At 49.4% G+C, this 13,289-nt stretch overlaps 1 protein-coding gene across 2 annotated transcripts in view; it reads left to right on the forward strand.

Moving 5' to 3' along the window:
• Nucleotides 1-2,022: 2,022 nt before the first annotated feature.
• RESF1 (retroelement silencing factor 1) overlaps nucleotides 2,023-13,289 on the forward strand; it is a 43,209-nt gene continuing 31,942 nt past the window's right edge. Inside the window, exons 1-2 of one of the 2 annotated variants that reach the window (XM_012519071.4) lie at nucleotides 2,023-2,066; nucleotides 3,518-3,601. The gene's annotated coding sequence lies outside the window, so the exon portion shown is untranslated. The remainder of the gene's footprint in view (nucleotides 2,067-3,517; nucleotides 3,602-13,289) is intronic. The other variant, XM_058283019.1, reaches the window with a different exon arrangement.

Here is a 13,289-nt window from a genome sequence, read left to right on the forward strand (position 1 = left end):
GTTATTGTAGATGTTGCAGTTGCTTCCTGCTAGTGTAGATGATGCTGCAGTTCTGATAGCAAACAGCTGACTGGTTCTAAATAAATACGATGTGGAAACCAGGGTCGAGGCTCTCCATTTCAGAAGCTGTGAGTGCCCTGGTCCCATCTTTATTTCCACTCTTGTGTCTTTCTTTCTGTCCTTCTCTTTCTTCAGGTCTGTGTCGCCCTCCCTTTGTGCAGACCTATTGCTGAGCTGGTCTCGGCAGGGAAGCCAGCACATGTGCAGACACGGCTGCGGGGCAGCTTGCCGGGCACCTGGCTTCTTCAGGCTGCACAGAGGTGGGGCCTGATCAGGCTTCTGGCAACAAGAGCCCCTGGATCCTGGGTCCCCGTGCGCATGACAACCTGTGGGGCCAGGGGCAAAGACCTCACACCTGAGCCAAGCGTCCACATCCACTAGAATATGCCTTGTGTCTCTAGAGTATTCAGTCATGAGCTCTTCCCATCTATCACTGTCAAAAATCTCGTGTGGTCCAGTCAGAGCACATTCCTGACCTCTGAGGTGGGGACCCGAGACCAGGCATTTCTGGACTTCTCCACGTGATGGACGAGCAAGCCCTGAAGCAGTGTAGGGCTCACTCTGCAGATCTCTAATCTTTAAAAATTGTGGCAACCTATATACAATATAAAATTTCCATCTCAACCACTAGTGCCCAAACCCATCAGTGGGATTAGGCACATTCACTGTATTGTTGCCCACACCACCTTCTGTTATCACACCTCGTCATCGCCCCAGACAGAACCCCTCAATCCCTTATGCAGCAAGTCTCCATTCCTCTTCTCTCTCACCCCTAGTAAGCTGCACTGTCTCTCTATGAATTTGTGTTTTCTAGTTATTTCATACAATATCTTTTTGTGTCTGACTTATTTTTCCCAACACGATGCTTCAGGGTTAATCCATGTTGTCGTGTGTACCAGAGCTTTGTTGCACTCTATGGCTTAATAACACTCCATTGTAGGCACACACTCCGTTTTTTTATCTAGTCATCTCTCTGTGTGGACCCCAGAAGATCATGTCCTTAGAGCTAATCATTCCTCTGCGTTTAAACCCATGGTAGGTGGGAACTTTTGATTAGATGCGGGTAAGGGCCTTTCTTTTGATTAGATCACTTCAGGAAGGCCTGACCCGGGGTAAGCCGTTGTTTTATAAACGGGGGTGTAAAAGCCTCCGACACAGAGAAAAAGCTGCTGAGAGGTCCTGGAGGCTGGAGCACAGAGCACAGAGGCCCCAAGAGGCTGAAAGACAGGTAGGTGGCCCAGAAGAGAGGGAAAGGGGAGCCCTGCGCCTGGTGGCCCCCAGCTGAGCTCAGGGAGAAAGCGAGCCTGGAGAGGGCAGCAACCCGCGCGCTGCGCTATGCCATCAAGCAACTTTTGTGCATAGTTCCTGCTGCCGGGATTCCAGGTAAGCCCAGGCTTGCTTTCCAATCCATTTCTGGGTTGCCGAGACCAGCTCAGCAATCGGTCTGCACAAAGGGAAGGCGACACAGACCTGAAGAATGAGAAGGACAGAAAGAAAGACACGAGAGGAAATAAAGATGAGACCAGGGAACTCCCAGCTTCTGAAACCGAGAGCCTCGACCCTGGTTTCCACATCGTATTTATTTAGAACCAGTCAGCTGTTTGCTATCAGAACTGCAGCATCATCTACAGTAGCAGGAAGCAACTGCAACATCTACAATAACAGGAAGGAATTGCAACAGCTACAATAACAGGAAGCAACTAATAGGGAACAGGTAAGCCAGTTTCCCACAACGCCGGGGTAGGTTGGTTTTCAGACCTAATGTCTCCTCCAGCCGCCAAGCAGAAACAGGAAAACAGCTGCAGGCCGGGAGGCGAGCGCGGGAGGGAGGGCGCGGCCGCGGGGGGGTGCGCTGCTAGCCCCGCCCACCACGGGGCGGCACTAGGACCGCGCGGCGCCGCGGCCGGGGCGGGGCCAGGGGCCGGCGGCCTCGACCCGCCCCCGGGGCGGACCCGGGACTAAGACCCGGGCCGGCCCGACCCGCCCGCCGCCGGCCTCCGCGCGCGGTGAGTGCGGGCCGCGCGGGGCTCGCTGCGGGCGCTCGCGGGCCGGGCGCGGGGCGGGGCGCGGCCGCGCTTTGTTCCGGGCCGAGCTCGGCCGCGGGGCGGGGAACGGGGGGCGGCCCGCGGGGTACCCCGGCTCCCGCCCGGCCGCGGCCCGCGCCCCCCACCCCGCCGCCCCGGCCCCCGGCGCTTCCCCAAACGGCTCTGCCCGCGGAGGGCGCCTGCGCGGCCCCTGAGCCTGCGGGGCTGCCGGGAGCTGCTGCGCCCCCGGCCCGGCCGCCTCGGGGTGCCGCGCCCCCGCCCCCGACCACCTTCGAGGTGCCGCGCCCCCGCCCCCGACCACCTTCGGGGGTGCCGCGCCCCCGCCCCGGCCACCTTCGGGGGTGCCGCGCCCCCGCCCCGGCCAGCCTCGGAGTGCCGCGCCCCCGCCCCCGACCACCTTCGGGGTGCCGCGCCCCCGCCCCCGGCCAGCCTCGGGGTGCCGCGCCCCCGCCCCGGCCAGCCTCGGGGTGCCGCGCCCCCGCCCCCGACCACCTTCGGGGGTGCCGCGCCCCCGCCCCGGCCAGCCTCGGGGGTGCCGCGGCCCCGCCTCCGGGTCACCTTTGGGGGTGCTCCCGCCCCGGCCAGCCTCGGGGGCACCGGGCCCCCCTTCCGGCCAGCTTCGGGGGTGCCGCGCCCCGGTCTCTGAGTCGCCTTTGGGGGTGCCGCGCTCCCGCCCCCGTCCTCCTTTGGGGGGCCATGCCCCGCCTCCGGGTCACCTTTGGGGGTGCCGTGCCCCGGCCACCCTTGGGGGCTCGCGCACCCCCGAGCGCCCTCCTCCGTTTGCCCGAGGCCCGCGTCCCCGGGGCGCCGAGATGCTGCGCTCCGCCGCGCGCTCCCGGGGGCACCGCCGCGTCCCGATGCCGGGCGGCCCCGGGGGACGCGGCTCCAGGAGGAGAGCCTCGGCCCGGTGCGCCGCGAGCTTTCGGGGCAGCGCTTCGGCGGCGCCGTGGCTGTGGGTCCTTCCAGCGCCCACCCTCAGGACAGAGGGGCGGGCGGCCCTGGTGCGCCGCGGGGCTGGTTTTCGCGATTGTGTTTTTGCTAAATGTTAGTTGTAAATCACGTTTAGACTTCACTCCTTAAGTGACAGCACGTATGTTGAGGTTTGAATTGCAGATTTGTTTCCTGTACAGGTGGATTCTCCTTTATGAAGCCAGCAAATAAAATTAAGTATTTCTTAGGGAGCCCGGAGGGGCGCCTGTGCGCTCTTCCACCTAGAGAAGCGAGGGGGGTTTTAGGCCAGACCCAGTTGCTGTTGCTACTGAGCGCGCCTGCGGATCCAGGCTCAGTTTGCGTTACGTGCATCCTTCAAAGGCGCGGTTCTCCCAGTAACTTAGTACAGCAGAGACATCGTATCAGGTAAATAGAGGAGCATGCGCTTTTTATTAACTTGAAATGCTCCTTGCCATCCTTAGGATCAGAGAAGCAGCGGGTCTACCTGCAGAGACTGATGGGTGCGCCATGGAAACAAAATAATTGAAGCGTGAAAACGTTGGAAGGTAAGCAGGTCGCCTTTGTGAAGCCTTTGCTGACTTAACCAGTGATTATTCATTCACTCACTGCTATGGAGTAATTTACCTTTTGTGGAATAAAATGATGAATTCAGAAAGACTCGGCATTGGTTAAAGATTAAGCTACAGGACACAATGGATTTGATGACCGAGCTTGAGGGGAGCTATATTGTTGGCACAACATTGAGAGTTCAGTTGTCCCTCGGGCAGGGTTCTGGTGGTGACGTCCGCGGGTTGCAGGGGTGGGGGTAGGTGTCTGTGAAGATGATCTCTACCCTCTGCCTTGTTTCACGGTTTGTTTTTGCCCTGATGGGCCCAGCTCTCCGCTGGCAGTGCAGCCCTCCGCTCTGGGAGAGCGGCTCCCCGAGCCAGGCGTTAGTTTTCGGTGTCGCGCTCGCCTGGGCTTCCATTCTGTAGCCACAGAGCTGGTGCGAGGAGCTCTTCTGTCCGAGAGCAGCCCTGCCCTCCACTCACCGGCTCCGCAGTCCGGTCTTCTCAGCTGTAAGATGGACGTAGCGGTTGTGTCCGCCTCACGACTGCGCTCCAAGAGTTACGGTGCTCTTAGAATGGCTCCCGGGATGCCGTGAGTGCTGAGTACGTTTTAACTATTATGTTTGTTAGAGGAAATAACATTTTATGGCCTAAGTAACACTGTCCATGGAAATTCATTTTGCTCATGTCGGCTCTAAATCAATTCATCCGTTTTGGGTCACTGTTGCAGATTTTCTTTGGTTAGGAAGTACCGGACACTGTTCTGACTTCCTTATTTAAAATCAGCAGTGCCTCCATTAAATTCTCTCTAGTTAAGGCACACTTGCCCCACATTTTTGCTCTTCCACACGACTTCTGTGTTACACTTACTAGAAAAGCTGTAATGTGTAGTTTGTATAGGAATCAGTTTTCCCTTCTACATTATCAGTCTTGTACACAATTGAATTCCAGATATTTAGGGAATTGATCTTACTGTTTAAAAATATATTTATGAAGTAAAATATCAAGGATTTTGTTTTTTCAACTTATATTAACCAGAAGCCGCCCCCCGCCCCAAAAAAAAAAAACAACCAACCAAAACAACTGGGGGCATTCTCCATTGTGTTAAACACACACGAAAAGCTTTCAATTGAGATAGAGAGAATGGATAATGAGATTGAGATCAATATATCTACCCTGGCTTTAGAAATGCAAGGGAAAATCAGTTTGTAGGAAACCTTGTAAAGAAAGAAGTAACCTTGTAGACCTTGAGGAAGCGGAGGCTTTGTTGGGGTTCTTATCTGGAATAGAGGCAGCTCTGCATTGCTTACATTCTTGTGATCAGAAGTACTTGCTGATGAAGGACAAAGTTGAAGTCTGACCTGTTGAAGTAAAGTCTCAAGGGAGAGTTGAACCATACATTTTCTGCTCATAGTTATGTTTAGGAAGATTTAATGACAAAAACTGAGATTCTGTTGAGATGTAACAAATTATAAAGCTTCATTTGAAAATGAAATCTTTAACTTGTGGGTAAAGTTGCAAGATTTATTAAGAAATTGAATTGTCTGCTTAAGTTTTAAGAAACAGACCGCAAGTACAGCTGGTTTCCTCTAGGTTCTTAGCTATGTTGCATAAAAGAATTTAAGAATATGCCAGTTTAGTGAGGCCAATAATTAAGGAAATGAGAGAAGAGACTAGAAATGGGAGTGTGGCAGTTTGGTATACTTGATGAGTTCCAAAAAGAAATATTGATTATGTTTGTAAAGTGGTCTGTTCCACTGGGCATGTTACCCTTTGATTGTATTAAATCCAGAGATTTCACTTTTACTTGATTAAATTAAGATTAGGGCTTTGAACGGCCACTCAGTAGGACCTCGAATCCCCACCCCTTTGTAGGTGGAGACTGACAAAGAAATTGACCTGCCAGAAGAGAGATCTTAGTGTTTAGATGTTGGAGCCCAGGGGAGAGAGCCTACCCATTCTCCTGATAGTTCACAGCTGGCCTTATGGGAAGAACAGAATTTGGTACCAGGAGTGGGGAAGTCCTTTTGCAATTACCAAAATGCTAGAACAGTTTTATAAATGGGTAAGGGGTAATTTTGGGGGTAATAGTGAGATGCTTGATGGAAAAGGCCTAGATTGCTTTGAAGAGACTGTTGGTAGGAATATGGACGCTAAAGAGACTTTTGATAAGGCCTTAGAAGTAAATAATTGTGAGATGCTTGATAGAAAAGGCCTAGAGTGTTTTGAAGAGACTGTTGATAGGAATATGGATGCTAAAGAAACTTTTTATGAGGCTTTAGAAGTAAATGATAAAACTATGATTGGAAACTGGAAGAAAGGTAAACCATATTTCAAAGTTGCAGAGAATTTAGCAAGATTATGGAAGTTTTGTGGAAGGCAGAATTTGAAAATGGTTAGCCTGGACATTTAGCTGAGGAACTTTGCAAAATAAACTTGGAGAATGCGGCTTGGCTTCTCCTTTCAGCTTATAGTAAGATGCTAGACAAAAGAGATAAACTGAGAACTGAACTTTTGGGCACAAAGAAAACAGAAAATGTTTACGGAAGTTCCAAGCCTCTGGAAATCAAGCCTCCAAACAATAGTTCCCCATTTGAGGAATTAACTAAACTTGGTACGTCACGATTGAAAATGCAGTTATCTAGGAAAGACTTTTGGAAAGTCTTAACTGTCTGATAGCTTGGACCCCTGCTTCCTGCATGCTAAACCAACAAGCTTTTTGTGAGGTCTGTATGAACAAAATCACTGTCAGCCAGGATTAAAAGGGACATGGAGGAGAGAGATGGAAGGGAAAATGGCCTTAAGAAGAGAACCATGGAAGCTGAGATCTAGAATTAAGACATCTCCTTGGGCCAAGAGAAGGACCCCACCCATGTGTACAGAGAGGGTGAGTTTGCCCCAGCAGTTGAAGAGGGTGGATGTTCCAGTCCGCAGTTCAGGGAGAGTTTTTGCTGCCCTAGGGTACAGAGAGGGTGGAGCACATTCCTCAAGGGTTGGGGATAGTAAGGTTGACATCCCATTGATCTGAGAGGGATGGACCTGCCCCCCATAGATTGGGGAAGGCCAGATTGCCAGCTCATTGCTCTAAGAGGGTTGGGCCTGTATGCCAGAGATTAGGGAGAATGTTGCCTCTCCCTGTACTAAGGGGTTGTAGACTCTACCCCAAAGACTGGATAAAGGGTGGCCATCACCCCAACATTCTTAAGAGGGTGAGGTCTGGCACTTGGTCACTACCCAGATGCTTGATGAGGATGAAACCAAGAAAATGGCCGTCAAGCAAGCCTGTAGAAAGGGTGGGCCCCCACGAGGCCCCAGGGAGAAGAAACCGTCATCTTGAGAATGACTGTCAGATTTTGAAATCTAAAGTATACCTGTAGGTTTATGGAACTATAGGGGACCCCTGAGTCATGTTTCTTTCCCCATTTGTCCTTATGGTAATGCAAATGTTTATCCTTTGTCCCTTTGTGTGTTGGAAGTAGATAAATGGTTTTGTTTCAGAGGTCTCCAGCCAGGCCAGACTTTGCTCCAAGACAAACTGTATTTCTTTAAACTGAGTGTGATGTGATTTAGTATTTAACTTTGTTACTGATTACGGTGTTTTGCTTTGTTTCATTTTTTAATACTGTAATGTCTTTTTGGAATTCAGAGGGTGCAGTGTGGCAGTTTGATGTTGATGAATTCTAAAAAGAAATATTATGTCTGTAAACCTGTCTGTTCTTCTGGGCGTGATACCCTTTGGCTGTATTAAATTCAGAGGTTTCCCTTTTACTTGATTAAATTAAGATTGGGGCTTTGATTTGGCCACTCAGTAGCATGGTGCGTCCCCACTTCCTTGTTTGGCAATACACAGAAAATGACTCTGCAGAGGAGAGAGCTTAGTGTTTTACTATTGGATCCCTGGGGACAGAGCCAAGCTGCTTGTCTGATAGTCCACACCTGGCCTTGTGGAGCAAGCAGAGTAGCTGAGTTTGGAAGGAGACGATCCTTATGGTATCTACAGCTGAGAAAGGAAGGAGCTGGGACCATGGAGCCTTAGGAAGAGGAAGGCTGGACCCTCACAGAGTCAGGCAGCCATCTTGCTCCAATGCAGTGGCAACAAATTGGTGAGGGAAGTAACTTACTCTTATGGCCTTGTGACTATAAGCTTCTACCCCAAGTAAACACCCTTTATAAAAGCCGACAGATTGCTGGTACTTTGCCTCAGCACTCGTTTGGCTGACTAATATAGGAGAAAATACCAGATCACAGGTACCCAGGTGTAATGGCTGGCTGCTCCAGGCACAGAGAGAGATTTGGCTTGTGCGGTTACTTTTCAAACCATTAATTATTCCTCCCTGTGCTAGCATCAGGGGATGGGTCCCTTCTGTTTGCTGTTTTGATGCTTTGCTTGATTACCCGTCAGTTCCCCGGGGCTTGGGGGGCAATGGTAAGGCCCCTTGAGAGTGTCTGGTGTTTTTCTTGACCCTGGACAAAATCTCGTTCCAAATGGAGGAGTCTTGGGGCTTCTTCCAGCTGCTTTCTGGTGTAGGGGGGCTTTCCCTTGGAGGAGTCTGGGGGCTTCTTCTAGCCGCTTTCTGGCATGTGTGGGAGGCTTTCCCTTGGAGGAGTCTGGGGGCTTCTTCCAGCTGCTTTCTGGCGTGTGGGGGGCTTTCCCTTGGAGGAGTTCAGGTGGAATGTTTCATGGCCGTGTTTTTCTGGCATATCCCAGATTTGTTCGTCTTCTCATTCCCTGAACTAGCCTCCCTCGACTCCCGTTCCTTCTCAGGGGGTGCTGATGGACAATGGTCATTCTTCTGTAACTACTTCCTGCAAGGTGTAAAACCCTCTTGCTACTCTTTCACGGCTGGGGAAGATAAATCTGGCACCATGAGTGAAGCTGAATGAAATCCCCGTATGGCTAACAAGGCACTGATTCTGGAAGAAATAAACTTGATTACAACTTCGAAGATACATGGTCCCACTGAAAGGATGCTGGACCACAGCGTAGGAAAGAGCAGGCTCCTGCAACGGCTGCATCTTCTGAAGTGGGTGGGCTCCAGCTTGCAGGTTTCAAATGCTGTTTAGGCCTATTTCAGAGTGATTTACATAGAGACAGCATTCTTTAAGGAACAGACACGTTTCTCCCTGTGCTCCAGGTAGCATGTTAAGTGCCCTGTGACTTTGCAGCACCACAGTGGCAGGAAACTCCATTTGCTGTCTTAGAGCCTCTAAGGCACGGCCAGCTGCTTCTATACTCTTAGCTCTAGGGAGAGATTTTGGTATAAATTGCCAATCCCAGTTTTCCAGGGTGGTGGCGGTGCCTAAGACTGCTAAGAAGGGGATGAGAAGAGGCATTGCCCGTTTGGTTATCGTAAAGTGAGAAAATACATGAAATGGAAACACAAGGCCTCTTAAGGGGGTCTGGCGTGCCCTCCCCCAGCAGTGGGCGTTTGGGCTAGTGCTAGAGGGAGCAGCTGGCTTTGACACAGACATTACCTAGCTTTGTCTCTTGAAGAGGTTTTTTTTTTTTAAGGATTTATTTATTTCTCTCCCCTCCCCCCTAGCCTCCCCTGCCCCCCCGCCACCCACCCCCCCGCCCTGGTTGTCTGTTTGCTGTGTCGTCGTCTTTGTCGGCTTCTGTTGTTGTCAGCGGCAGGGGAATCTGTGTTTCTTTTTGTTGCGTCATCTTGTTGTGTCAGCTCTCCGTATGTGCGGCACCATTCCTGGGCAGGCTGCACTTTCTTTGGTGCTGGGCGGCTCTCCTTATGGGGCACAATCCTTGCGCGTGGGGCTCCCCTACGTGGGGACACCCCTGCGTGGCATGGCACTCCTTGCGCGCATCAGCACTGCGTGTGGGTCAGCTCCGCACGGGTCAAGGAGGCCCGGGGTTTGAACCGCGGACCTCCCATATGGTAGACGGACGCCCTAACCACTGGGCCAAGTCCACTTCCCTCTTGAAGAGGTGTTTCAGGTCGTCCATTACTGGCACTCGTATGTCCTGTCAGGTGCTTCTGGTGGCTGGCACTTCCTTGGACAGCTGGCTTCGCTTGGGATGAGTGCACCCAGCTGGCAGTCCCTTTAACAGCTGTGGGAGTGTTCACAGCCACAGAGCAAGGTCCCTTCCATTTCGGCTGTAAGTGAGAGTGAGGTCTGTTTTCCTGCCAGGTCTTGATCAGAACCTGGGTTCAGTTCCTGGGTGAGGAAAGGCCACCCACAGCCATCGTGGCAGGGTGCTCGTGGGTCTGCCAGCCTCCCCAGGGTGTGAGTGGGACAGGTCCGGGATTAAGGGCCAGGAGGGAGCTGGGTCTTAGCTTGGAAGGACAGAGACCTTTCTCCTGGGGTAAGAAGAAACCCTAAATAGGAGAACGTTCTGCTGAGAGAGTGTGCCTTGGATGGTGATACTCTGTAGCTTCTATCAGCTAGGAAATTAAAGACTAAAATGGTGTTGGCACCGGAAACTTCCTTTGTTGGGCTGCAGGAGATCAGGCCATCCACCTCTTGTAGGAGGGGGCTCTGAGGCAAGTGGAGGTCAGGCAGGTCCTGAGCTGCGGCGTCCTGCGCATGGGTGGGCTGTCTGGAACCCTGGCCGCAGCACGGTGCATGAAAGCTGGACCAGAGGTTTAAAGCTGGACTCCTGCCATTCAAAGGCAAAAAGGAATCGGGAGTCTGCGGGGAGAGGAATGCAGAAAAATGTATCCTTTAAGTCAAGAACAGCAAACCAAGCTGTGGTTAGTAGAGCCAAGCTCCAGGTTTGCAATACCATGCGTGTTCTCTCTCCATCGGAGCCGGCCGTGATGCCAAGTGTGTTTAAGTCCTACTCACAGTGCCCTGGTGGTTGTACGCCCTTCCCACGGCGACATGCTGCGGCACCGTTAATCCTAGATAGGCTCCCCGCTCCACCAGCCTGGTGCACAGCACCCTTCGGCACCGTGAGACAGTCAGGCTGGAGGCAGTGTCCGTTGTGCATCTGGCCGTAGTGAGCCAGCCCTGGCTGTGACAGGAGTCTGAAACTGCAGGGGTACTTGCCACCCACTTCAGAAGCACAGCCGGAGATGTAGGAGATACTTTGGAGAGGCTCCATGCAGGTATTTGGGCCTGGCTTGACTATCCAAGAGAGTTTGACCATACTGAAGTGTGTCTCTCTTAATTTATATACTTTCTAAACACTTCCAATGCAATGTAGAACCTATCAAATGAACTTAAAACTATTTTAGTACTTTGCTTTTTGCTTCTATACTTTTATCTTGGTTATATTAACAGGTATTTTACTTTAGCAGTATGGGAAAAATTACTTTCTTCATTATTTTACAAAAATCTAAGATTCCCCATGAAATCAAGGTTATTTTTCTTTACTACCACCTTAATAAGCAGATAGAGGTGATCTCTGACAGATTCCCCTGTTATGAAATTTTTTGTTATTAATATCAATTTAGGATTCTAATTAATAATTACTCCCCGAAATTAACCATTTAAATGCCTCAGTTTAGAAGATGCTTTTACAAACTCTTTATACTTAACCATAACTTTTCCTTAAAATAAGCTTATTAAATTACAATTAGCAAGAAATGAAATTTATCCATTAAGAGAGGGCAGATCTACATTTTTTAACTTAATTTAATTAGATATGAACTTACAACTTTGATTGTCTCAAAGATTTAATACATATAATGTTAATTTATTTAATTGGTATCCTATAAACCTAGGGAGGTTATAGCCAAGCTAAATAAAATTGAAATTGAATAGTCTTAAAAGCATACTGATGCTGGGTTCTGGAATAATTATAATTGTTTAGTTTGTTTTAAAAGATCTTTCCATAGCCTTTAAGGACTTTTACTTATTGAAATTTGGTAATAGAGTTATTAACCACCCTTATTTTAAGGCTGTTTAAAGGTTTAAATTGAGGAATTATAGGACAAGCTGTGATTCTTATTTCCCCAGCCTAGAAAGTTTTAATCTGTCACACCTTGTCCTTCCCCCACAGCTCTTATGGAGAGAAGGCCCCCGGGGCCAAGTAGGCATAAGAACTTAGGAAAAATGTTTTCCTTTTCCCAATAGTTTCTATATCCAGAATTCTCTATGCCCTTTCCATCTTGCCTGGACTAATTTGGGCTGTAGGAGTACTTACTCACATGTATAAGCACATATCTGATTTTACCATTTTAACAGAACTCTTTTTTAAGAGTTTTTGTTAATTTGATATTACCATCTTGATGTATGAAGATGATACACTGAACAAGTAGGCAGACACAAACAGAGAGTTAGGTTTTTTTTACGCCCCCAAAGGGAATTTTTCAGACCGCATAGTTAAGTAGTTCAGTTTGTATGACCTTCCAGCTTGGGTGGACCCAGGATCTGAACGAGTGTTTTAGGAAACTTGAACGCTGCGTCTCTGAGCTGTGCTGCTGCTGCGTTAGCGTCTTTCTCAGGCGCAGCTTGGGGGCGCTAAGATGTGAGCTGTGCTGGTTCATGTGCACCAGCTGCAGGTTGCACGGAGCGCGCTGCCTGTGTCTGCGTGGCTGCTCTACCAGGAGTCCTGTGGCGACACTCCACTGCTTCCGATCGGGTTGCGTCTCCATCCACTGCTTCCGATCGGGTTGCGTCTCCATCCCTGTGTGAATCACTTGGGCCAGTGAAGTGCTGTTGTTTGCTTGTTTTTTTAACTACAGTTTTGCACATCATTCAAAGACAATTACTCTTTCATAATATACAGTTCACTGGTTTTTTAGAATCGTCACAGATTTGTGCAGGCATCACCACAGTCAACCTAGAATCCCCATGCTCGTTTGCAGTCACTCCCCGTTCTCCCCTTGGTTTGCCAGAGCTGCTCTGACATATACCACACAGTAGGTTGTCTAAAGCAACAGGCATTTATTAACTTGTGGTTTTGAAGGCTGGAAGGCCAAAATTGAGATGGTTGGCAAGGCTGTGCGTCATCCTGGATTTGTTAGAGTTCTGGTTTTGGCTTACCATAAGCTTTTGGGCTCCTCAGCTTGTATTTTTGCCTCTGTCATGTGGTTTCTCTTGTGACTTTCTCTGACTGACTGCCCCCAAATTTCCTCATTTTATGGTCTGATAAAGACCCACCCTGATTCTATTTGGCCACTCCTAAATAGGCTCCTCAAAGTTTCTGCTTACAAATCCCTTTCACCTTTCAGAGATGCTATTGACCAGTGGGTTCGTGCCCACAGGAGCACAGGTTAAGACTTAAACGTATCTTTTGTAGGATTCTTGGTTCATTCCCCAACACAAACCAGCCTGTCCTTCCCTAGGCAACCATGAATCTGTTTCTTATCCCTATGGATTTGCCACTTCTGGGCATTTCATACAAATGAAATCATAAAATAGATGGTCTTTTGTGACTGTCTTCTTTAGCTTAGCGTGATATTTTCAAGGTTAATTCATGTTGAAGAATGTATGTTCTTCATTTTTATTGCCAAATAGTATTCCATCATATAGATAATACATTTTGGTTATCTGGTCATCAGGTAATAGACATTTGAATTGTTTCCACTCTTTTGGCTATTATGAATAATGCTAACATGATCATGAATAAGATTTTATAAATCTTTCAGTTCTCTAGCTTATATACCAGAATGGAATGGCTGGGTCATATGGTAACTATTGAACCTTTTGAGGAACTGCAGTGTATGAGTTTTACCTTGTCCACACCCTTACCAACATTTGTCGTCTCTTTAATCACAGCCAT

The sequence above is a fragment of the Dasypus novemcinctus genome, chromosome 20 (assembly GCF_030445035.2).
Source record: "Dasypus novemcinctus isolate mDasNov1 chromosome 20, mDasNov1.1.hap2, whole genome shotgun sequence".
Lineage (NCBI taxonomy): Eukaryota > Metazoa > Chordata > Mammalia > Cingulata > Dasypodidae > Dasypus > Dasypus novemcinctus.